Below are 26,406 nucleotides of genomic sequence, written 5' to 3'. Positions count from 1 at the left end.
TAATGTCAAACTAGATATGGGTTAATAGCAGGAATTCTATCAATTTAATTCTCCACTCTCATAAAATGACCTTAGTAAATGAGACAGCAAATCAGAGCCACAAGAGATAGCCCACATTTACCACATAACATTTATTTGTTCATAGCATAGTGGCCCCAGTGGCCAGAAACCATATAGACAACTTAGAAGCAATTATCCAAACGGATGGAAACTTAGAATTTTTGAAATGTTATAACTCAGACTTGGCAATGGGGCGAGTGGCAATCCCTGCCTGTGACACATGACACAGTGACCATGAAATTAGAATCAGAATTAGAATTAGAGCGTGGGAGTGGAAGAAAATCCTTGGATGTCTACAGCACTGGATCTAACATCGAACACCCTCAGTCTGGGGTGACACCCACAGTTCCCTTGGGAAAGTGACCCCACAATTCTTTAAGATGATGCAAGTTTTTCCTTAGTGGTTAAGTGTGTCTGTCTACCCTGAGTAATTATGGGATTAATAGAGACAAAGTGAATTAAACTTGTAGATCAATAATTTTGATAGAAACAGGAAAAAAATGTATTTTAAGTATTTAAATTCATCCATTAGCCTATTAAAATATATAACAAGATGACATTTTTAATTCCAATTTAAAATGATACAAGTGAAACATTTTTAATATGTTATGATTTGAAACCTTGTTAAGTTTGTAAACGGTATTGAAACAGATAAGGGAAATTAAAAATTGCTGTCTTTATTAGTTTATTAGATTTTTAATATCCACCCGTGAGCTTGGGAATGCAAATCTATCAGGCAACTGAGATGATTAAAAATGAATTTGAATATATAACATTTACACAGTTTGAAATGTTTAAAGGTATTTAATAAGGCTATAAAAATACCTTTACATTATGGTTTAAATTTTGATTTTTTTATTTCAGTAAGTTAATGGTTAAGTATTAACCTAATGTAACATCTAAATTGCCTTTACTTTGACCCAAAAACTAGCCTTGCCGACAACCTCTCAATCCCTTTACACCTTACTGGGATTTCAACAGCCCACAAACAGCAACAGCAAACCACCTTACACATCAGCAAGCTCATTAACAAATTAAGAAGACTAAAATATGGTAATCTTTTATGATTAAAAAAAAAAAATCTCTGTTTAAGTTAACACCTATACACAGTACTGGCAGGTGTTCTAAGGAGTTATAGGGATGGAAGACTGAAGAAAGGGTTTTCCTTAACTCACAGGTATTCCAAAAGTCTGCATAGCCATACTAGTTAATGGTGAGATCTTAGAATCATTTCTATGACAAGTCGGCAACAAGACAGGTGATTAACAAGGCCGTTACTTTTTAACATCATCCAGAGGTTCTAGACAATGCAATAATACCCACAAATGAAATATCAATTATAAAGACTGAAAAAGAATCGTAAAATCTGACTATTTTACTAAACATATGATTTTCTACTTGGAAAATTAAAAATAAGCTACAGAAAAATATTAGAACTAATAAGAGAATTGTATCCATTGTGGCAGTCAAAGTACATTAATCAATGGCATTTGCAAATGCCAGCACAAACAATTGCAAAACATGGCTCTTAAAAGGTATAGGGGCACCTGGGTGGCTCGGTCGGTTGAGTGTCCAACTTCAGCTCAGGTCGTGATCTCACAGTTCATGGGTTTGAGCCCCGCATCGGGCTCTGTGCTGACAGCTCAGAGCCTGGAGTCTGCTTCGGATCCTATGTCTCCCTCTCTCTCTGCCACTCCCCTGCTCATGTTCTCTCTCTCTCTCAAAAATAAATAAGCATTAAAAAAAATTTTTTTAATTATAATGATTTTGAAGTAAAAGTAGGAAAACATCTTTGTTACATTTGGGAAAGGAGACTTTTCTCTCAGGGAAATCTTAGGAAGCAAACAATATACAGGAAAACAAAAGACTGACAATGTTTGATTTTATTAAAATTCAAACCATACCCATGAAAAATAAAATCACCAACTAAATAAGATAAACCACACACTAAAAAAGGTTGTCTACAGTCTATATAAACAAGAAAGGATTATTATACAGGATATATTGAATTCTTACAAATATACAGAAAAAGAAACTGTAAAAAAAAAAAAGGAAACTAGACAAAAAAGGAGAGTCAAGGATAAGAAATGGAATTGCCAAAAAGCTTATAAAAAGTGACCAGTTTCAGTAGCCATCAGAGAAATGTAAACAGGTCTAATAAAATACAATTAAATACCCCAACTAGAGGCACAGATTAATGTCTGATAAGAACAATTTGACACAAATGGAGGCACTAAGACCGTGCGTTGTTTGAGAGAGTGTAAATTGTCTGGGAGCTTGAGATGGCAATTTTGCAAACCTGGTAAGTCTTAAATGCATCTGTTCTAAACCATTCTTTAGGTTACTCGTGGGCCCTAGAGAATAGTCTCATACACTCATACACGCTCACCAGTAAATGTGTACAGACTATTTGTGGCGGTGTTTGAACTGGAAGAAAAGTGGAAACAACGTAACTGTCACTTATAAGGTGGGTACATAATAACACGTTTTATTCATGCAGTGGCATTTCAGACAGCAGCTCCAATGAATGAGCCGAATCTATATTTGCAGAGCTAAGTCTCCCAATTATGAAGTACAGAGGAGAAAACAGAGTCACAAAAAGACATAAACAAGATAAAACATGTATGTGCATTTTACAAACCCCGCTGTGTCTATTATTTATGGATGTGTGTCTGCGTGCTCTAAGCGCAGACGCAGAGAGAGAAAAGTCAAAAATACAATTCCCGATAGCGGTTAGTCCTGGGGCAGGTGAGGAGTGAAAAGAGTCACGTCAAGTTGGAGCTGTATCTCTTCACTTTTACGAAGACCTAAAAACACTGAAGGATGGGAAGAAAGAGACAGTGTGGGTGACAGAGTATGTGAGAGACCTGGGCAAGCCGGTGACAATTTGTTCATCTTGGTGGAGGACACATAAGCACAGCCGACAACATTTTCTGCATTTTTTTGGCATGTTTGGAATGCTTCCATAATGGTAAAAGTTACGTGAAAGGTCTATACTGAATACTCTACAATAACAAAATAAGTACGTTAGACAAAATGTGAGGTTGTATGTGGTGTATGTGCAGAAAAAGTGCAATCGAATTTATATACTATAGTGTTAACTTCACAACATACCCTTTAAAATAAGGAGGAAGAGTTTCTAGATTATTTTGATCTAAATTTAACAGAAAATAATAATCTGGTCTGATAGTGATGGCGAAGATCTTGGAGTGTTATGGTAATAGTTTTAACACATGCAATTGCTGCTGTCATTTCCACGGTATGCCTGGGAAAGCTTTTCTTTTGAAAAATGGATGAAGAAAGAAATATGAAATCCAGATGTATAGAATGTGTACATAATTTAAAACAAGAACTACAGCCCGCAAAATCATCTTTAGGAGAATTTATTTTAAATGCTACTGAATTTTATTGAATTTATCATGATGGAGGATTCCCTGAAACGTTCAAGGAAGGCAGCTATATGAAATAAGTCTACAGATGCACGCTATGTCTATGTACACACGACAGAGGATGGGGGAAGAAGCGAGGGCAGGTGGGAGAGGACAGAGAGGGACACGGAGGAAATGCGCTAGGGTATATTTTTAAAAGCTCTTGTAACGCATCACATAGCTGGCAGTTGGCAGGAAGTAAGGACAACCTTCAGAGGCCCCACAACAACGTGAGCATGAATTCCAAGAGGTGGGGGCACTGAGGCCAAGAGCTGCTGCAGTTAAGGGCCACCAGACCCAGGTGACCTGGAGCAAGCTCGGGCAAGGGCATGGAGGGGACGAGACAGAGCCTAGGGCGTCTGCAGTGTGAGAGGGGAGCTGTGCACCCCTCCTCCCCATGCCCCAGAGCGATGACATCTGGCACACCTGGAGAGTGACACATTTGCAGGTAAACGGGACAGAACCCGAAAAAGGACACTCCAGGGAAGCTTGTCCTCTAGGTCTCGGCCTCGGGTGGTAGCGAGGAGGAAAACCCATAACCTCGAGCTGGCTAGTACGAGGGGCTGGAATTCACGTCACGTGTCGGGTGGAAAGGAAAACGCAATTCTCGCGTAAAACAGACCCCGCTTAGAGCTGTGCATGGTACGAGCGACCACAAATGCTCTTGCGATAAAAGTACCCTGGAACTCCACGCTGAGATTAGGAGCATCAGACTGCAAGCACTGAAGATATTTTCATTTTCTGACATAATAAAAGAAGGAAGTTTACAAGTCATGAAAATGTGGATGTAAAAATATGAGCAAAGGTTAAGAGGCCACTAAATGATGGAACAGACTTGAAAAACGACCTACAGAAATTTTACAAACAAAAACAATCACTGAGATCGAAAACAGAATATAGTAGTTGACTTTGAGATCAAGTATGTATGTAAATCTAAGCAAATTGAGTGCACTGGTAAGTGTATCTTGTTGGGGGGGAGGGGGGGTGGTGAATAAAAGAAACTCTCTGAATGTAGACCGGAAAAAGGAAAAAGGAGAAATTATAAAAAAGGAAGTGTGCAGAAACATGGATTACAGACTGAGAACACCTAAGATTTATCAAAGGGGATCTCAGACAGAGAGAAGCAGGATCATGGGGAAGAGGCCAGATTCAGAGACAGCTGCCAGAAACTTCTTTTGGGAATGCAAATCCAGTGAGCCCACTGACTTCCTATCTGTAAATCTGAGGCAAGCCCTACAGCCCCAAAGGCAGTGAGGATATTTTATGTTACGGAATAACATGAAAGACAGGTTTCCCACAGAGGAATGGCAATTAAATGAACAGAAACACCTAATGCCAGCATTCAGGGGAATTGTCTCTCCAAAATGCTGAGCCAGAAATAGCTGTCAACCTGGAGTTTCATATTCAGCAAACTCAAGAATGAGAACAAAATAAATATATTTTCTTTCAGACAAAAACTGAGAGTTTCATCACCATCCAACTTGTGTTATAAAGATACATTCAAAGAATGTACTTCACAAAAAAGCAGACTGAATCCAGATGGACAAAACGACGTCAGGAGGTATGGAGACAAGGAAGTTAAGAATGTGTGCATGAAGCAATGAAATAATGTTTCGCCAGAATAAGACCAAACTGTCTGAAGCAAAATACGTGAGCTGCAAAAGCTGAGCACAGTCGAAGCGTTCAAGACTCGTGACTCTTCTGAGAGTGCAGTACGAATAGCACTTAAATCTTGATTCCATTGAGTAAAATGGGCACGTTAAAATTTCTGGGGTGACTTTAAGCAAACAGAAATTGAACTTACAAATTTTTAAAGGGTAGAATAAAAATGGGGACAGACCAGTTCCTCAACTATTGCAAACAGTGGGCTGCATGAAGAAAAGTAAAATGTAGACGCAGCAGAAATGAGATGATAGAAATAAATCTAAATATACAGTAAACACCATAAATGGGAAAGAACTGAATCATCCAGTTAAAAACAAAGATTGTCAGCCTCAATTAAAAATATCTAACCATATGTTCTTTACAAAAGACACACCTAAAATAAATTTGAAAAGTTTGCAGCTACAAAACACACCAAAAAACCCAGTGAGGAATTAATAAAAATATAAATAAGCAAACACACAAATTAGACATTTAAAATCCTCCTGGCAAAATGCTATCTCAGGAAGAAATAAAAGCATAGATAACCCTGTATCATGAAAGCAATTAACTCAGCAATTCACAATATTTCCACCAAGAAAATAACAACCTCAGAGAGTTTTGTAAAACCTACCAAACGTACAGAAAACAAAACCGTTCTCACAGAAATCTCAGAAAATATAGAAAGGGGAAACAGTCTTATTTATGAGACAAACTACAGCTATCATAACCAGAGTAATGCAGCATTAAGTACAGAAAACTGGTGTCCAATCTCACAAGTGCATCGAAAACAATGTACTCTCGTCCCAGCGAGTTTATTAGTGTAAGGAAAATAAGGTAATTTACCACATCAACAAATGACAGAGATAAGCTAAATGATCATTTAAAAAAACTTTTTTTAAATGTTTTATTTATTTTTGAGAGACAGAGTGTGAACGGGGGAGGGGCAGAGAGAAAAGGAGACACAGAATCCGAAGCAGGCTCCAGGCTCCGAGCTGTCTGTCAGCACAGAGCCCGACGTGGGGCTGGAACCCACGAACTGGGAGATCATGACCTGGGCCAAAGTTGGATGCTTAACCGACTGAGCAACCTGGGCATCTCTAAGTGATCATTTATTAATACAGAAAAAATAGGTGATAAAATTGAACAATCACGCTAAAAATGTTCGCAAAGTGAGAACAGAATTCGGCTTCTTTAATCCAATAAACATTGTATTAAAGAAAAAAATGGTAACTATCTTCATGTCTTATGGTTTAATGCAACTATTCCCTCTACTCTCTAGTAGTCCGTACACAAGACAGGGCGGTCTGCTTTTCTCTTCACCTTTGTCCTGAACATCTTAGCCGCTACAGTATAATGAGAAAAAACACCAAACAAGGATTAAAAAAGAAGACACACACATGCCATTACTTAGGAATGACACGATGGCTTTAGCCCAAAACACAAATATATAATTAGAATTAATAAGACACATTAGCGGTGCTTTCAGATATGGAAATAAACAATGAAAGGTGTCGACAACAAACAAAACATCATAAATTGTTTAAGGATACATTTTTTTATGAAGATCTAAATATATTAGTTATCTAAATGTGAATTATTTTAAAAGATGTGTGAAATAATTGGAGAATATTATAAAATTATTTGGAATACAAAAAAAATCCTTGAGTATGTCTAATATATGGAGAGGTTTTTTTTTAAATAGTTTTTTTTTTAAATGTTTATTTATTTATTTTGAGAGAGAGCATGAGCAGAGAAGGGGCAGAGAGAGAGGGAGAGAGAATCCCAATCAGGCCCCGTAGTGTCAGCACAGAGCCCAACTTGGGGCTCAGTCCCACAAACTGTGAGATCACGACCTCAGCCAAAATCAAGAATCAAACGCTCAACTGAATGAACCACCAAGGTACCCCACGTCTAATACATAGAGAGCTTTGTCATGATTTTACATAAATTGAATCCCATAAAAATTGCAATTATCTCCAAATTGTTCCATAGAGTTAATGTAATTTCACAAAAATTCTAGACATTGTTTTTGTGTTTTTCCTAGATATTGTTTCCTGAACTGTGCAATCTGTTTGTCAATATATATGAAAAACCGAAGGCCCAGAAATATCCAGATCACTTCCAAAGACGAAGAAGTATGTTGAGGTAAGGGTAGGGGTTCTCCCTTCACCAAGTATGAAGAATTGACAGAAAGCTATCATGATTAGAATTCCAGAATAGAAAAACACACCATGAAAAGATCAGAGAGCCCAGAAATAGATGAGGCATAAAGGGAAAGCTAGGCTGGGTGGCTATGCAGATCCCTGGGAAAAACCTGATCTATTCAATAGCATGCTAATAATTGCTTAACTAGATGTGAAAAACGTGAGATATCTACTTTACACCATGCCAAAGTATTCAATTTTATATGTACTAAAAGACATGACCATAAAAAACAACTTTTCAACCTTTAGAAAAAAATACAGAAAAAAAAAACCCCAGAAATATCCTAAGAGGAAACATGAAAACAAGATTGAAAGAGGAATTTCACAGGAATTTTAAGGACAATTCTATTTGTAAAACCAGTGGACATCTCACAAAGATGCTTGCTCAGCCTCATTAATCATCAGTGAAATGCAGATAGAATCCCAATGAAATATAATCTCACAACCACCAGCTTGGGAATTAAAAAAAAAAAAAATCTGACAATATCAAGTCTTGCTCACTGGTGGGAGTAAAAATTGGCACAGCTACTTTAGGAAACAATTTTGGATTTCCTGTTGAATTTAGAGATGTGCTTGGAGAAATGAGCTTCATGGTTCTGTTATATATCATAAGAATAACTTGCACATATGTGCTAAAAGGCATTCAAGCTTTGTGTCACAAAAAAAAATCGAAAACATCTAAACATCCATTGATAGGAAAAATGGACAAATAAATTGCATTATAATTCTACAATGGACCATTATACATGAATGAACTAAGTACATGCATTGATGAGAGTGATTTAATGCAATGTGGGAGTTTTGTTTTGTTTTGTTTTGTTTTTTAAAGCAAGTCATAGGGGCGCCTGGGTGGCTCAGTTGGTTGAGCGACTGACTTTGGCTCAGGTCATGATCTCATGGTTCACGAGTTCGAGCCCCACGTCAGGCTCTGCGCTGACAGCTCAGAGCCTGGAGCCTGCTTCGGATTCTGTGTCTCCCTCTGTCTCTGCCCATCCCTCACTCACGCTCTGTCTCTCTCTCAAAAATAAGTAAACATTAAAAAAATAAAAGTTACAAAAGGAAAATTACTGCATGATTTCATTTTTTTAAATTTCAAATGTGTGTAATACATTATGTGGGGATACGCATGAGGTAAACCTTTAATGCAAAGCAAAATAATGATACACACAAACTTAGGACACATTTGTCACCCCTGAAGATGTTTAGCTATGTCATCAGGGCTTCAATAATCTTGGTAAAATTGTTTCTAGTGCTCAGTGGCAGGCATATGGATATCTGTCCTAACTTTCTCCTTTAAACCATACCTCCATCATGTATACTTTCCATTGTAATATATATGAAATATAATCCATATTTCAGAATTAAGAAACTGTAATAAATAAATAAGTCTGGAAACTTTTCTTTCTAAAAATGTTGCAAACCACCATTTGAGAATGTTTTCAATGTTTGAGCCTTTAAAAATAGGTATTAGGCATATTTTGAAATATGGGCTAATTGAAAGAAGTGTTTTGGTGCTACAATCCAGTGAGGAATTGAAGGGTGAATTGAAGAGTATAATATAAAGCATATTACATACTGAAAAACATACACCAAAGAGTATAATACATACCAATTAGATATGTCTTTTATTAGTAAACACAGCCTGTCTCTCCTAACTCTTGCTGTTCTACTAGGGAATCAAGTCTAGATCTGATTATTGGGTAACTTTCTGTAACTTGGAGCTGCATAGACGGAATACCTCCTACAGAGGTGACATGTAACCCTGCCATCATACAACATCAGGCCAGAGCAAGCATGGAAGAGATCTCCTCTGCTCCCACCAGTCAGAATGAGAACTGGCCCAGACGCCTGCTGTGGTCTGGTGTTTGTCTGCTTCCACAACAATGGTCTGGGAGGCAGATACGCTTGCAGGTAATGGGGAATTAAAAATTCAGCATCATCCCCTCTGCAGGAAGGGTCGGAAACTCGTGAAGCTCTGTATCTGTTGCTGAGTCGTCCTAATATCCTTTGAGGATGAGAACTTGGGTCACTTCTCAAGGACAGAGAGGACATAGGGGAACAACCTGGACACTGAAAGTGTCACGGCACCCCAAACGGACACAGGAGTGCACACCCAGTTTGGGTGGGCGTGTATATTGGCAACACCTGGAAATTCATATTTGGCCTGCTACAAATATGCTCTGCTCATTCCAACATTTTGTTAGCCAGACGGGCACGAGTGTTCTTATTCCTCGGGGTTCTGTGCAATCAAGACTTCTTAAAAGAGAGAGCTGCCCGGGGAAGTCTGCAGTCTTTGCCGGAAGTACTTGGGAGGCAACCCAAGGCTTCCACCAACCGCAGCTGCAGGGCTGGCCCTCCTCTGTGCAACTGGAGGAGCAGGTACCATATTGGTCCACCAAGTTACAGATGACATTGGAACTGGTAATGACAATTATTATGATACAAAAAAGGGAAACCATTTTTGTGAAGCTTAATTTGTGTGTGTGTGTGTGTGTGTGTGTATTTAACCCGTTCATCTACTGCAGTACATGCTTCCAAGTTTGGGTAATTATGAACAAAGCTGCTGGCAACATCCACGTGCAGGTTTTACGCAGACACAGGTTTTCAACTTCTCTGAGTAAATACCAGGAGCGTGACTGCGGGATCCGATGGCAAGAGCGTGCTTATGGTTTCGTAAGAGACCGTCACGCTGTCTCCGGAAGCGGCTGCACCGCCCTGAATCCCCCCCAGCAGTGAGTGAGAGCCCCGGCTGCTCCACACTCCTCGCCAGCACGACCCTTGGTGTTGTCAGTGTTCAGATTTTGAACGTTCTAATCACTGTGTGGTGGTATCTCATTCTTGTTCCACTTCATAGTTTCCTAATGACGTACGATGCTGAGGATCTTTCCAGGAGTTTGTTTCCGACCTGTGTATCTTCTCTGGTGCAGTAACTTAACACTACTTTTTTAAACCTCTATATGATGCTAAAATGTCCATGCTCCTTTCTACCAGCAGCAATTCTTTACCATTTTACTGAAATAGATATAAACTCATCTTAAAAACACCTTGCTGGGGGTGCCTGGGTGGCTTAGTCGGTTGGGCGTCCAACTCCAGCTCAGGTCATGATCTCGCGGTCCGTGAGTTCAAGCCCTGCACTGGGTTCTGTGCTGACGGCTCAGAGCCTGGAGCCTGCTTCGGATTCTGTGTCTCCCTCTCTCTGCCCCTCCCCTGCTCACTCTATGTGTCTCTCTCTCTCTCTCTCTCTCTCTCTCTCTCTCTCAAAAATAAATAAACATTAAAAAAACAAAAACAAAAAACCTTGCTGGCCTTGCACTCTTAGAAAGCATGTGCTAAAATCAGAAAATTTATTGTACTTTTTAAAACATTTAGAACATTTCAATGTTTGATTTAGAACATTTACAGCGCACACTTAATGCACCGAGAGTTAAACATCTTCATATTGCAATCAATTTTTTGACCTTGTCATACCCATGGAAACAACTGTGAAATGCAGATTACAATTCAGCACCAAGATGACCACTCAAGAAAGTGGTTAGATGCTATATTAAAACCAAAATTTGATTCAAAGACTAAATTGTTTTAAAAAAAAAAAATGGATACCGCCCTTCATCCAAACAGTGAATTACTATATTCAAGTTCAAATTTTAGAAACAATTCAACCTAAAAATCTGAGGATGTAAACACTCCATGTGAAAAAGAAACAGAGCCAAAATTATAACAATAGTTTTAAAAACCACTGATTGGTGAGTTTTACACCAACTGCTGCATATAGCACAACATCTGAGATGTCATGAAAAATCAGAAGTGGTTCTGCGCACAGTTTTGAGGCAGAAACACAGTAATGCTTACACATTCCCGTAGAAACCACCTGGCATGGGAATCTCCATCAAGGAAAGGCTGAGCTGATAGCACACAAGGCAGCTTGGGTCGCTAGACCATTCCCAACACTACAGTTCTGGTGCTGTGACATCGGAACCGGACAGAACAAGGCAGGCCTGAGGTCCTCTGCAGAGGACGATACTGTCTACTCTGATAGAGGTCGTGGTTGGAGGCCCAGAGGTTTTCAAGGGAGGGGATAAGGAACGAGAATCTCTATAGTTGTGTGCGAATATGCACGCCTGTGGTGATCCAGGTAAGCCTCTCGGAGAACGTTCTCTTGTCTCACTAACTAGTCAGTCAGTCTTCTACTCACCAGTCTCATGATTTGGCAAAAGACAGACGCCCACCCATCTGGTGTCCTGCCTAAATTGCTTGGGTTCCAAGCAATCGCGTTAGCCTTTTGGCTGAATGGTTTTCTCTGTTCATGCCAACACCTCTCTGCTCAAAGGCTGAGGGAGACAAGAGTCATTACCTGGAGATGCTTCGGTAAAGACTGTCCATATGATAAAAATCACTTTCTGTATCTCTCTTGGCGAGTAGATAATTGAGATATCAAACCAAAATATCAAATATTTACAAAACACAAAGAGAATGGCCTAGATTGCTAATACAGATTAAACATTTCCAAACAGAAAGGTATGGCTATGCAGCAACCAATGTCATCAGTGGTATTTTCAGGATATAAATCTGACAATGGTGTATGACGGGTCCAAGGGGAGGAACAGGTACGGGTGGAGGCAATTACATCCCCCCTCCCCACCAGGGAAAAGGGCATTACAAACCCAATCTTGCTGGATGCCAGATGCCAGAACTGCTGTAAGAAACAAACCAACGTGCTTGGAACTTTTCGTATGTTCCAACAGGGGAAGAGGGGAGCGAGGGTTCTGCAGGACCCCAAGCTTCTACCTTGCTGACCAAGTGTGGTGGTACACCCTTCTCTGCCTTTTTCTCAGACCGGGTCTCCACCCGACAGAAATAATATGGCCCCCTGTACAGACGGCATTTGTCAATCTCTAAAGTGTGTGACGAATGCATGAAAAGAACAAGTGGCTTCTATAAATTGGCTCCACCCTTCAAACTTATCATCACAATCCTTAGGTATTTCTTTTTCTTCTGATGAAAGGTAGTGGAGAATATAAAGGCATGTATAACATAAAACAGTTTAAATTTTACCACACAGAAAACTCAGATAACCTGTAATACTCCTGCCTCTAAAGCGTGGTTCCCGACCCACCACCAACACTCTATCTGTTTCAGTCTAAATACTTCCTAACTCCAACCTGCTTCTTTTTGTTTTTTTTTGTTTGTTTGTTTTATTGCCTTTGTCCTAAACTTGGCCATCTCTTTCTCTAAAATTCTGCACTCTCTCTCAGGATATACAATCTAATATGAAATCTTCATAAGAAGGCTTACAGTCTCTAACCCAAGCATTTAGGACTAATCCTTATTTCCAGAAAGCTAGACAAATTATCCTGTCCTTTTCAGATATGATGCTGTCTTACCTAGCATCTGTTTGCACTCTGACAGGCAAAAAGGCTTCTGATTCCTTCCACATAGCCCTCATCTTGTATTCCATTTGAAACTTTTTGGCTTCCTGAGTGAGGGTTCCTGTCCTAAAAACATGTTTGATATTCCAGGATCATTAGGACCACACCTCTGTATCAATTTTGTCAGTTCTCCCTTTCAGAGACAAGAGCCTTACAAATTGTCACCGGCCACAATGGGGACCAGGGGAAGGCATCCCTGATTCTCAGTTCTGCAGTTTGCCTGGACCACCGATAGGATCTTCGCACATTGTCCAGACAAAATATTCCTCATGGAACGATGCCCTCACCTTTCTACTGGCCCGGAAGGGGAGCCCATCCCTACGAGCTCAGCACCCCGTCAGGCATGAGTACACTTCCAGCTGCTGGTCTAGGATGTGCTCCTCGGGAGAACGCAGCGAAGCCCCGCCGTGTTCCGGTGCTAGCAGAAATGGGAGTACCCCAAGGGAAAACATGTTTGGGGAAAGACGGCATTTGGTAGTGGGACGTCTGAGCTCGCTGTATTATGAATATTCACCCTAACAGCTATGAAAATATACTCTTAGCCAAGGGTCCCGGAGCCCTGAAAGCTTGTTACACTACAGCACCATGTGACTGAGAGAAACTGATCTCTTTATGCTTATTTCTCTTGTTTCAGTTTTCTTGGAAGTTGTGTATGTGGAAACACATGCAATATGTTTTCCATACCTTAAAATCTTATGTTAAGTTTTATTTTGGTTACCCCGTAGACAAAATAGCTGGGTAACTGACCAAAATGTGTCAGAAAATACTACTGAATTTATTGACCCAATAGATACCAAAATACTGGCACAAAAATACTACTGAATTTTATTGACCCAATAGATACCAAACAGTTGCATTCCTAAAAAAAAATCACTTATAAAATCCAGGATGCAAAATGGTTTGGTTGCATTTTTGACTTTCAAAAACTATAGTTTGTTTTCTTTTGTCTTTATTGGTGAGAACATGATGGGAGTTGCAGGAAATAACCAGATGTACGAGGTGATTAACATCAAAATCTTCTGGAATCAAATAGAGTGGTCCTTTCTGCAATCTCTCCAATCAGCAAAAATGTAGCTTTGGCCTCATCTCTAAATCAAGTGAGTATCAAAAGGAAAGCAGGTGACTAACTAATCCTGCACTTCCCAGTGTTGGGAACAGAATCGGAGAGCCAATTCATTCAGTCACAACTACAGAGGGTGTGAAATGAAACACACTCTGAACTAGACAGGCCAGGACCCCCCATGGCTTCAAAGGCAATTACCAGCATCTTTTGTTATGAGTCGAATCCTAGCATGAGCTAGGAAACTTCAGGATTTATCACTCAGTTACTCTCCTGCTTAGATTATGTAATTGAATCAGACAGTTTTGAAATGTGCAAGTTAATAAAAATGTGTGTTTATATCTACACCTTTGCCTAACAGAAAAATCTGAAGGAGTATGTCCTTGTAGATTAGAACCAATTTTTGTATATCCCCCTTTGTCCCCTCCTTAATATGCAGGAGGTATTTAGCAGAAGAGAAAATGTGTTGTATGTGTACAAACACAAAAGCACAAAGAGAAAAAAGCAGAGAAATCTCTAAGCTAGAAAAAAGTAAAGGTAAAAAGGAGATAAAACAATAGCGACACAGTGTTGCATGCATAATAAAAATGATATAAATAGAGCTCTTAATATAGTATGTTAGTAATTTAAATTTTTGTTTCTGGCAGGTTTTAAATGAAGATTTTTAAGTTACTTTTTATTACTTTCATGGTAGAATACAATACAGATGGTCACAGAAAAGTAGAGTTGAAAAGAAAAAAAAAATCAAAAATGATGAAAATGTGCTCTACAGCAAATTTATATTTGTATAACCTTACATATCATTTTATGAATCATCATGTTCTAATGCAAGGCACGATACCTTTAAAATGTCATTCTTTTGAAAATTCTCTTTCATAAGTTAAGGCCAACCAAAACATGGCATCGTTTTCTTAATAAAATTTGCCTTTTTGCGGGATACACACGTTATTTTAAATATACACACAAACACATACCACCCCCCAACACACAGACTGTTTGTGATACTAAAAACTTTACAATCCCACAATATGTGTGATTACTTCAGACATTTTCTGTGAGCATTTCCTGAAAGTCATTTTTACTTTGGTTTTTGTAGCTAATCAAGCTTGCAGAGATTACAATAACCAAAGGTCAAAACTAAGGATTTCATGAGGATAAGGAATAAATCCATGTGAATGATTATGCTGTAACACACAAGATACAAATTTCCAGATTCAGTATGTTCTTATTTTGGCCTACAATTATGTTACCACCAGCTGACGAAAATGAAAAGGACATGCGGTGTCAACAAGGATGGGAAGCCACTGGTACTCTCAAAACTTGGCAGTATCGATGGACACGGAACAAATGCATACCCTCTGATTGAGTCATTTCACTCCCAGCTACGTACCCAATAGAGGGGAGCGCTTATGTCTGCCAAGAGACCTAATGTTAAAGCGGCATCGTTCACAACAACCCCACAATGGATTCATCCTAAATATACATCCCAGTAGAGGGATAAATGAACGGCTGTAGATAGCAGAGGGAGCATTATCACAGTTGAGGAATAGAGCCAACCACTGTCACTTGTAACGGGATGAGGCTGGCTACCCTGATGTTGAGATCATGTGACCAGACACAAAAGCGTACATTCCTCTCACGTGAAATCCCAAATGGGCATAACTATTCTCTTGCCTGGAGGTCAGAACAGTAGTTACCTTGAGGTGGGAGTTAACGACTGGTGGGAGGAAGCCGAGGCCTCTTGGCAGACCGGAAGTGTTCTTTATCGGGATCGGGGTCACGGTTCCAGAATGCACCTGCCTGGAGAAATTCATCAGGGAAGACCTTAACACCTGCGTGTAGTTAGATTCAGTTATGTATACACATCTATCAATAAAATAAGTGTCTGAAAGAATTAAAACAAAGTATTATGGAGGTTACTGCTGTGTGGTTGAGCTATGATTGCAGGTCATTTTCTTCTCTGTGCTTTTTTGTTTTGGGGGGTTTTTGGGGGGGTTGGTTTCTTTGTTTTGTTTTGGTTTTTGCTTCTCTCGACTTCTACACTGAACACATACTACTTTTATAATCAGAAACAACCAATAAGTATGTTTATAACAGAGAAGTTGCCATGGTAGCAGAAATGAAGGCAAGAAGAAAACTTGCATTTTATGCATTTTATAAAGTTCACTCATAGAGTTCAAAGTTCAGTTCAACATGCTTTTGCTCATTTTGTAATTGTTGCTCTTAAGTTTGTAAATGTACAAGCTTATAAATTTACAAGTTTATAAATTTAGGAGTGGCTTACTCTTTAGTCTCGAGAATTCATTTTTTTCTAGTGGGGTATGTTATCTTTCAGTTGGAGGTGTTTGGTGGTCTGCAATACAGTCATAAAAGCTGTCCAAAGATTTAAGTCTCCTGGCTTCAGGGAGAGATGTCTTCACCGAAGATGAGAAAGGCTGTTCTGTCTCTCTGCGCATCACTGTGGTTTGTTAAATTGAGGACAGCTGTGCAGAGGAAACGGCTCCCTAATTAGAACCATGTGTGAAACAAACCGATGGAGGCAGGAAGGGAGCCTGAATAGTGCTAGAACAAAGTTCTAAGACTTCAGGTTGAGCTTCGTGTTTATAGGCGGATATTGGGGACACATCTGTTTCCACCGACTGCATATTCATTGGGTTCAGAACAACTGATTCCCATTCAGACGTGTCTCCTGAAAAAAGTTTTGCCTTGGTCTGTTGGGGTCTTTGTATTTTTAAATTGAAATGTTTTATTGAGATAATTGTACATTCATATGCAGTCGTAAGAAATATTTCCAGCCACTGTTAATATTTTGCAAAACTACAGTACAATATTACAGCAAGCATATCGACATTCTTTCCGCCCATCCACCTTATTCAGGTTACCAAAGTTGTGCTTGTACTCGTGTGTGTGTGTGTGTGTGTGGTTCTTCACAATTTTATCCCATGTGTACATTTGTAGATCCACCACCACAATCAAGAACTGAACACAAGGATGAGTCATATTGCCCATTGGTAACCATACCGATCTCCCCCCGTCTCCTTCCTCCATCCTTGGCATGCACTAATCTATTCATTTCCAAAGTTTTGTCGTTTCAAACATGTTATATAAATGGAATAACCTGTTATGTAACATTTTAGGATTGACTTTTTTTCATTAACTCAGCATAATTCCCTGGAGATTCATCAAATTGTTGCATGTTCCAACAAATTATTACTTTGTACTGCTGAGTAATATTCCACGGAACATTAAGTTTTAGTTTATCTAACAATCCATTTGATGAAATACATCTGAACCATTTCCAGTTATTGTGCTACTACAAATAAAATTGCTCTGTACTTCTGTATACCATTTTATCTGTTAAAATAAGTTTTAACTGCTCTGGGATATATGCCTGAGTCCATTACTGACTTTTATGTTAATTGCACGTTTAGGCTTATACAACATTCCCAAACGATTTCACAGTGGGTCGTGCCTTTTTCATTGCTATCAGCAATGTATGAATACTCCGGTTTCTGTACCTCCTTACCAACATTTGGTATTTTCACTATTTTTTCATTGTAGCTGTTCTAATAGAGTTATAGTGATATCTCACTGTGGTCTTCACTGGCTTATTCCTAATGTCTAGGGATGTTGAAAATCTTTTCTTGTGCTTATTTGCCATCTCTATATCTTTATCAGCCAAACGTCTCTTCATGTCTTTTGCCCATTTTTGCACTGGGCTGTTTCTTTACTGTTGACTTTTGAGAGTTCTTTATGCACTCTATCAGTCTTTCAGATATACGGCTTACAATCCTTTCTCCAAGGGTTTACCTTGTTTTTGATCCTTTTCACAAGGGCATTCATACAACAAAAGTTCTTCATTTTGATAAAGTCCAATTTATCAGTTTTTCCTTTGAGAATCGTGCTTCTGATGTCAATTATAAGAACTCTTTGGCTAACTTTTGATCCCCCAAATATTCTGCTATATGTGTATTTTTTCTAACAGTTTTATAACTTTACATTTAAGCGCATAATAAATTTTGAGGGTTTATTATTTTTTTTTAAGGTATGAGGTTTATATGGAGGTTCTTTCTTTTTGGCTTATGAATGTTCACTTGTTCCAATACTGAATAGCTTTTGCACCTTTGTCGAAAATCAGTTAAGCGTTTTTAGGTGAGAGGTATTTCTGGGCTCTCTGTCCTGTTCAATGATCCACATACATTCCTCTGCCTATAGCATGCCATTTTGATTACTGTAGCTATACACATAGTAAACCCTTACAGAGGTTAGACTGATCTCTAGAACAATATTCTTCTTGTCAAGATTGTCATAGTTTTTCTAGGACCTGTGTCTTTACATACAAATTTTAGAACAAACTTGTCTTTTTTTTTTTTAATTTTTTTTTTTTAACATTTATTTATTTTTGAGACAGAGAGAGATAGAGCATGAATGGGGGAGGGTCAAAGAGAGGGAGACACAGAATCTGAAACAGGCTCCAGGCTCTGAGCTGTCAGCACAGAGCCCAACGCGGGGCTCGAACTCACGGACCGCGAGATTGTGACCTGAGCTGAAGTCGGCGCTCAACCGACTGAGCCACCCAGGCGCCCCCAAACTTGTCTTTGTTTACCAAAACTTTGCCTGGATTTTATAGGAACTGTATTGAATCTATAGCTTAATTTGGGGAAAACACACATCTTTACTATGTTGACTCTTCTGATCCATGAACACGGTATGTCCCCCACTTATCTAGGACTTGTTCGATTTAGTTTAGCAGTATTTTGTAATGCTCAGCACTCAGAACCTTTTTTAAAAGTATTTCATTTCCTTCGAAGTGATAATAAATGGTATCATGTTTTTAATATAATTTTAAATGCATATTCACTGTTAATACATAGAAATGTGATTGATTTTTATGTGTTGACCTTGTGTCTTGCAGATTTGCTAAACTAACTTATTCTAGGATTTGTTTTTTTTTTACATTCCTTGGGATTTTCTATATAGATAATCGTGTCATTTGCAAATAAGAACAGTCTTATTTCTTCTTTTCCAATCTATAAGGCTTCTTTGGTTTAATTTTTTTATAAAATGCTCTTTATCAAGTTGTATTCCTAACTTGCCAAGAAATTTACCATGAATGGTAAATGGGTGTATTATTTTGCTAAATGTCTACATCAATTAATAGAATCAGATCATTTTCTTCTTCAGCCTGTTGATAAGATGGATTGTGTTGTTGAATGTTGAGCAAGTTTTGCATACCGGTAGTAAATTCCTCTGGATTATGGTATATAAATATTTCTGCATATCGCTGTATTCTATTTCCAAATATTTTGTTGGGGATTTTTGTGTGTTAGTTCATTACAAATATCATTTTTTCACTTTCATTTTTTAACTCTTTGTCTTGTTTTGGTATCAGGAATATACTAGCTTCAGGAAGTAGGTAGAGAGTTAATATTTCCTCTTCCATTGTCTGGAAAAAAAATGTGGAAAATGGGTGCTAATTCCTCAAATGTCAGATAGAATTCTCCAGTGTTTGAAGATTTCTTTCTTCAAAGCTCTTACATTATAAATTCAATTTCTTTGATGATTATAGGTCAATTCACAGTATCCATTTTATCTTCACTGAGTTTTGATAATTTTGCTTTTTAAAGAACTGTTTCATTTCTTCTAAGTTGTTGAATTTTTGAGCAGAAACTTGCTTGTACTATTCACTTATTACCCATTAATGCCTTCTTGATCTGAAGTGATAGCACATTATATTCCTGATATTGGCAATTGGTGTCTTCCCTGTTCTTCATTTTAGTCAGTCTTGATAGAAGTTTATTAATTTTATTATTTTTTAAAGAAATGCGTTTTTATTTAATTTTCTCTGTTATTTTTCCAATTTGATTCCTACCTTTATCTTGATTATATAATACCTTCTGATTGCTTTGTAATTATTTTTGTCTCTATCTTCTAGTTTCTTGGGGTAGGAATTTAGACTATTGATTTGATATTGGTCCTCTTTTCTTTTTTTTAAAGTTTTTATTTAAATTCCATTTAGTTAGCATACAGTATAATATTAGTTTCAGGTGTACCATATAGTAATTCAACACTTCCCTACATCACCAAGCTATGACAAGTGCACTCCTTAACCCCCATCACTTATTTAACCCATAACCCCATCTACCTCCTCTCTGGTAACTATTAGTTTGTTCTCTATACTTAAGAGTCTGCTTCTTGGGTGCCTGGGTGGCTCAGTCAATTAAGTGTCCAACTTTGGCTGAGATCATGATCTCATGGTTTGTGAGTTTGAGCCCCTGTACTGACAGCTTATAGTCCAGAGCCTGCTTCAGATTCTGTGTCTCCCTCTCTCTCTGCTCCTTCCTCCTCTTGTGTTCTCTCTCTCTCAAAAATAAATAAACGTAAAAAAAGAGCCTCTTTCTTGGTTTGCTTCTCTCTCTTGTTTTTCCCTTTGCTCATTTATTTGTTTCTTAAATTCCAATTTAAGAATTGGAATTCCATTTAAGAAATTCTTAAATTCCACATATGAGTGAAATCATATGGTATTTTTCTCTGACTTATTTCACTTAGCATAATACTCTCAAACTCCATCCATGTCATTGCAAATGGCAAGATTTCATTCATCTTTATGGCTGAGTAATATTCCGTGTGTGTGTGTGTGTGTGTGTGTGTGTGTGTGTGTGTGTGTATACCACATCTTCTTTATCCATTCATCAGTCAATGGACACTTGGGCTGTTTCATAATTTGGCTATTGCAGATAACGCTGCTATAAATATCAGGGTGCGTGTATCCCTTTGAATTAGTGTTTTTGTATTCTTTGAATAAATACCTAGTAGTACAATTGCTGTATAGTAAAGTAGTGCTATTTTTAACATTTTTTTAAAGAAACTCCATATTGTTTTCCACAGTGGCTGCACCAGTTTTCATTCCCACCAACAGTTCAAGAGGGTTCCCCTTCTTCACATGCTTGTCAACACTTGCCATTTCTTGAGTTTTTGATTTTAGCCATTCTGACAGGTGTGAGTGATATCTCATTGCAGTTTTCATTTGCATTTCCCTGATGATGAATGATGTTGAGCATCTTTTCCTGTGTCTGTTGGCCATCTGGATGTCTTATTTGGGAAAATGTCTATTCGTGTGTTATACTCATTTTTAATTGCATTATTTGTTTTTGGGGGTGTCGAGTTACATAAATTCTTTATATATCTTGGATACTAACCTTTACTGGACATGTCATTTGCAAATATCTTCTCCCATTCACTAGGTTGCCTTTTAGTTTCGTTGTGAAAAAGCTTTTTATTTTGATATAGTCCCAATAGTACATTTTTGCTTTTATTTCCCTTGCCTCAGAAGACATATGTAGAAAATGCTGCCCTTGCCTCAAGAGACATATGTAGAAAATGCTGCAATGGCCAATGTCAAAGAAGTGCCTGTGTTCTTTTCTAGGATTTTTACGGTTTCAGGTCTCATATTTAGGTCTTTTGTCCATTTTGAATTTATTTTTGTGTATGGTGAAAGAAAGTGGTCCAGTTCCATTCTTTTTCATGTGGCTGTCCAGTTTTCCCAACACCATTTGTTGAAGAGACGATCTTCTTCCCTGCTTTGCCAAAGATTAATTGACCATAGAGTTGTGTGATATTGTTCCTCTTTTCTAATGAAACAATTTAGTGCTATAAATTTTTCTCTTGCCACTGCTTTAGCTGCATCCCACACACGTTGATATGTTGTATTTTCATATCTATCCAGGTATAAGCATTTTTAATTTCTTTGTGATTTCCTCTTTGACATGTGTTTTGTATAATCTTCACATATAGAGATTTTCCTGTTGTATACCCTTTAATGATTTCTAGCTGATTCTCCTATGGTCAGAGGAAATTTTCTGTGGGACTTCAATTCTCTTAAATATGTTGAGGTTTGTTTTATAGTCCAAGATATGACTGATTTTGGTAAATGCTCCATAGGCCCTTGAAAAGTGTGTGTATTCTGCTATTTTTGTATGGAGTGATATACATGTCAACTAGATTCTGTTGGATGGTGTTAGTGTTGAGATGCTGATTTCCTCTCTAATAGTTCTAAAAAGTACAGATAGAGAGGTTTTAAAGTACCAAATATAACTGTGGAATTATTTCTCTTTTCAGCTCTATCAGTTTTTGCTTCTCGTATTTTGAAGTTCTGTTGCTTAGTGCACACACTTAGAATTTCTATGTCTTCCTTCTGAATGAATCCTCTTATCATTATATATTACCTCTCTTTGTCTCTAGTAATTTCCCTGGTTTCAACTTGACTTTTTCAAATCCTAATATAGCCATACCTACTTTTTGTTGATGATGTTTACATGACACATCTTGTTCCATGTTAAACCTACTCATGTCATTACATTTTAAATGTGTTTCTTCTCACCTCCATATTGTTTTTTTAAATCCACTCCACTGGTATCTGTTTTTTGATTAATGTACTTATATGATTTACATTTAAGATAATTATTAATATATTAACATTAATGTCTCTCATTTTATTAATTGCTCCCTGTTAGTTTTTCCTGGTTCTTGTTCCTTTTCTCCATTTTGTTTTTTAACTTCTTGCAGTTTAACATTTTTTTTTGGATTCCATCTTGATTTATGGATATTTGAATGTATTTATTTGAATAGTTTTTGTAGTTGGTCATTTCTGTGGTTATTACAGTGTACATATTAACGTATCACAGCCTTATGGTATAGTCAGCTTACTGTTTCAAATGAAGTCTGGAGATTTACTTCCATTTAGGTCTTGCCCCATTTTTGAATATCATTATCCTGGGTATCTAGTAGTAAGGTAATTTGTGTTTCAATCATCGAATATAATTTATAAAACTCATGAGAAAAAATATAGTCTATTGTATCTGCTTGTATTTCTCCTCTTAACATGTTCTTTCCTCTTTCCTAATGCTACAGGGTGCTTTATCACATTGTTTTGGATTAAAAAATCTCCTTTAAATAAACTTTATGGGTAAGTCTGAGAAATACAAAATCTTTAACTTTCTTTCACCTGAAATGTCTTATTTCTCTTTCATTCTTACATGATAGTTTCAGTGGATATAGAATTTTTGGCTAACAGTTCTTTTGTGTCAGTACTTGACAATTTTTTCTATTTCCTGCTCTATGGTTTTCAGTGAGAAATCCACTGTCATTCAAACTTGTATTTCCTTCCCTATTGTTAATGTGTCATTTCTCTATGACAACTTTCAATATTTCCTCTTTGTCTTTAGTTTTCAGTTTAATTATCATCTAGGCACACATTTCATTGGGTTTATCTTGTTTAGAGTTTGCTCAGCTTCTTCAATCTGCAGGATTGTGTCTTTCACCAAATTTGGGAAGTGTTCAGCCATTATTCCACCATTTTATTTCAGCCCCCCCTTTTTTTTCTCTTATCATACAATCACCGGATCTTTTGCCTAGTCTCTGTTTTGGGGGGAGGGGTTTCCTCAGTTTATTTTGTCCTTGTTCAAGTTAGGTAGACTCTTCTGATCACTTATTGATCGGATCTTACCCACTGTCATCTCCATTCTGTTAAGTACATGCAGCAAAAATTTTTCCCCTGTCATTGCATCTTCTAGTCCTATAATTTCCATTTAGTTATTTTTTCATAGCTTCCATTTCCTTGCTGAAATTCCACTTTTCATCTATCTCAAGAGAATTAGTAATTGATTGTCCAAGCACCTTATGACGGCTGCTTTAAATTCACTGACACATAATACTAATACTTATCTTGGTGTTGGCATCAGGTGCCTACCTTTCTCATTCAAGTCGCATGTTTTGTTGGTTCTTGGAATGATGGGTTATTTTTCATTGTACCCTGGACATTTTGCCTATTATGTTAGGAAACTCCAGATCCCATTTAAATCTTTTATTTCAGCAAGTGGTTATCCTATTTAAGTTTAGCAACTGGCTCTGACTTGCTTTTGTGGATTGTGGTTGCATTGACAGTTTAATTTTGAGCCTTTGTAGTATTCCTTCAGTAAAATCGGTTTATCTGCTATTGCTGTGTTGTTCCTTCAATCCTGGGATCCCATGTCAGTGTGCCTTCCTCTTATATCTTTCAGAACTCCCTTTCATGAACAATTTATAGGAACTATAGTTGTTCTTCATGGGAAGAATTAAGGCAAAACAAGTCTGTGTCATCTTTTCCAGACTAAAAGTCTTGGTTGTTTGTTTTTAAAGGATAAGCTACAGTTTGTGTGGCTTGAGAAAAATCAAACATCCACTGATGTTATTTCACGCACTACCAGAAAATCCTGAAGAACTGTGGTCTCAGCACTTAACATATGTAATAAACTGTGATGCTCCTTTTCAAAACCCAAGTCTTTTTTATTTTATTTATTTTTGAGAGAAAGAGAGACGGAGTGTGAGCAGAGGATGGACTGAGAGAGAGGGAGACACAGAATCCGAAGCAGCCTCCAGGCTCTGAGCCATCAGCACAGAGCCCCACGTGGGGATCGAACTCACGAAATGTGAGATCATGAACTGAGTCAAAGTCGGATGCTTGACTGACTGAGCCACCTAGGCACCCCTCAAAACCCGATGTCTTAACTCCTGAAGTTTTTTCTTCTATTTTACACAACTTACTTTTTACTTGAGTGCTGAACATAATGCACATAAAATACAAAAGAAATTGAAATTAGTTCATTTTGTTGTTGGGGCTCCTTTTCATACTCTTCTTCATACATTAAATACAATACTGAATCCCATATAAATGGCAACGCCCTGGATTACTGGTTCTCGAGGTGTGCTTCCTGGATCAGCAGTGTCTGTTATTTCCCAGATACTGGTTACAAATTAAAATTTTCAGTCCCTATCCCACACTTACTGGATCAGAAATTCTGTGATGCATGGCCCACCAACCAATGTTTGTTTTTAATTTTTTTAACGTTCACTTATTGTTGAGAGACAGAGAGAGACAGAGTGTGAGTAGTGGAGGAGCAGAGAGAGAGGGAGACAGAATCCGAAGCAGGCTCCCAGCTCTGCACTGACAGGCTGACAGCAGAAAGCCTGATGAGGGGCTTGAAGCCACAAACCACAAGATCGTGACCTGAGCCAAAGTCGGACGCCCAACCAACTGAGCCACCCAGGTCCCCACCAATCCATGTTTTAACAGTGCCTCTAGTTGATTCTGGTGCTGCAAAAGGTTGAGAAGCATTGCTCTAGATAACATTCAAATCTAATTTTCAAATTTAGATGTGTGTGCGTGTTCATTTACTGAGCATTTATCGAGGACTATTATGGACAGAACATTGTTCTAGACCCGATACTATCATAAAGAAGAGAGACGCAGGGGTGCCTGGCTGGCTCAGTCGGTTGAGTGTCTGACTTCGCTCAGGTCATGATTTCGCGGTTCCTGAGTTCAAGCCCCACGTCAGGCTCTGTGCTGACAGCTTGGAGCCTGGAGCCTGCCTCGGATTCTGTGTTTCCAACTCTCTCTGTCCCTCTTTTGCTCTCTGTCTCTCTCAAAAATAAACATTTTTTAAAATTAAAAAAAAAAAGAAGACAGATGCAATTTCTGTTCTCATAACTGTGTGTGGTATGCAGACTTGTAACTTTTTTTTTTGTATTGACAGATACAACTGGGTTACAATTTAGGTATTTGTACTGAGTGTTCAAAAGCGTTTTAAAATCTAAGATGGATTCTGTATAAAATACACAATTTTAAGAAAACTATTATTACTTGAAAATGAACATATTATGGTAGAAAAAATTCTCAAATTTCAAGTAATTATACTTATTTTGTTCAAACTCATATTAATATGACACAGTTGCTATCACGGCTCATGACTGCTTACGAAATACTGTCTGTAATCATATTGTTCAAAAACTTTAAATAAAATTATAAAACATGATTGTTATCAACAAATAAGTTTTAGAAGAATGATTTATTTTCATTTTATTTTATCATAAGTGTACTCTTTAATCCTCATTCCTTATGTCACCCATTCCCCAGCCCACCTCTCCCCTACTAACCATGAGTTTGTTCTCTATAATTAAGAACCCGCTTCTTGATTTCCCTCTTTTTCTCCCCTTTTCTCATGTGTTTCTTAAATTCCACATGAGTGAAATCCTATGCTATTTGTCTTTCTCTGTCTGACTTCTTACACTTAGCATTATACTCCCTAGCTCATGTTTTTGCAAAAGGTAAGATTTATTTTTTATGGCTGTATAATATCCCTGTATATATATATCCCCCTATATATATCCCCCTATATATATCCCTATATATATATATCCCTATATAGGGATTTTGTAATATATAGTATTTGTAATATTTGTAATTTTGTAATATAATCCCTATATAGGGATATATATATATATATATATATATATATATATATATATATATCCTTCACCTCTTCTTTATACATTCATCAAATGATATAAACACTCGGGCTGCTTCCATAGTTTGGCTGTTATAAATAATGCTCCAGTAAACACATGGATGCATATATCCCTTTGAATTAGTGTTTTTCTATTCTTTGGGTAACTACCCAGTAGTGCAATTACTGGATCATAGGGTAGTTCTATTTTTAACTTTTTGAGGAATCTCCATACTGTTTTCCAAAGTGGCTGCACCAGTTTTC

Source organism: Neofelis nebulosa, chromosome 8 (assembly GCF_028018385.1).
Source record: "Neofelis nebulosa isolate mNeoNeb1 chromosome 8, mNeoNeb1.pri, whole genome shotgun sequence".
NCBI classification, from domain to species: Eukaryota; Metazoa; Chordata; class Mammalia; order Carnivora; family Felidae; genus Neofelis; species Neofelis nebulosa.
This window is presented reverse-complemented; position numbering follows the sequence as displayed.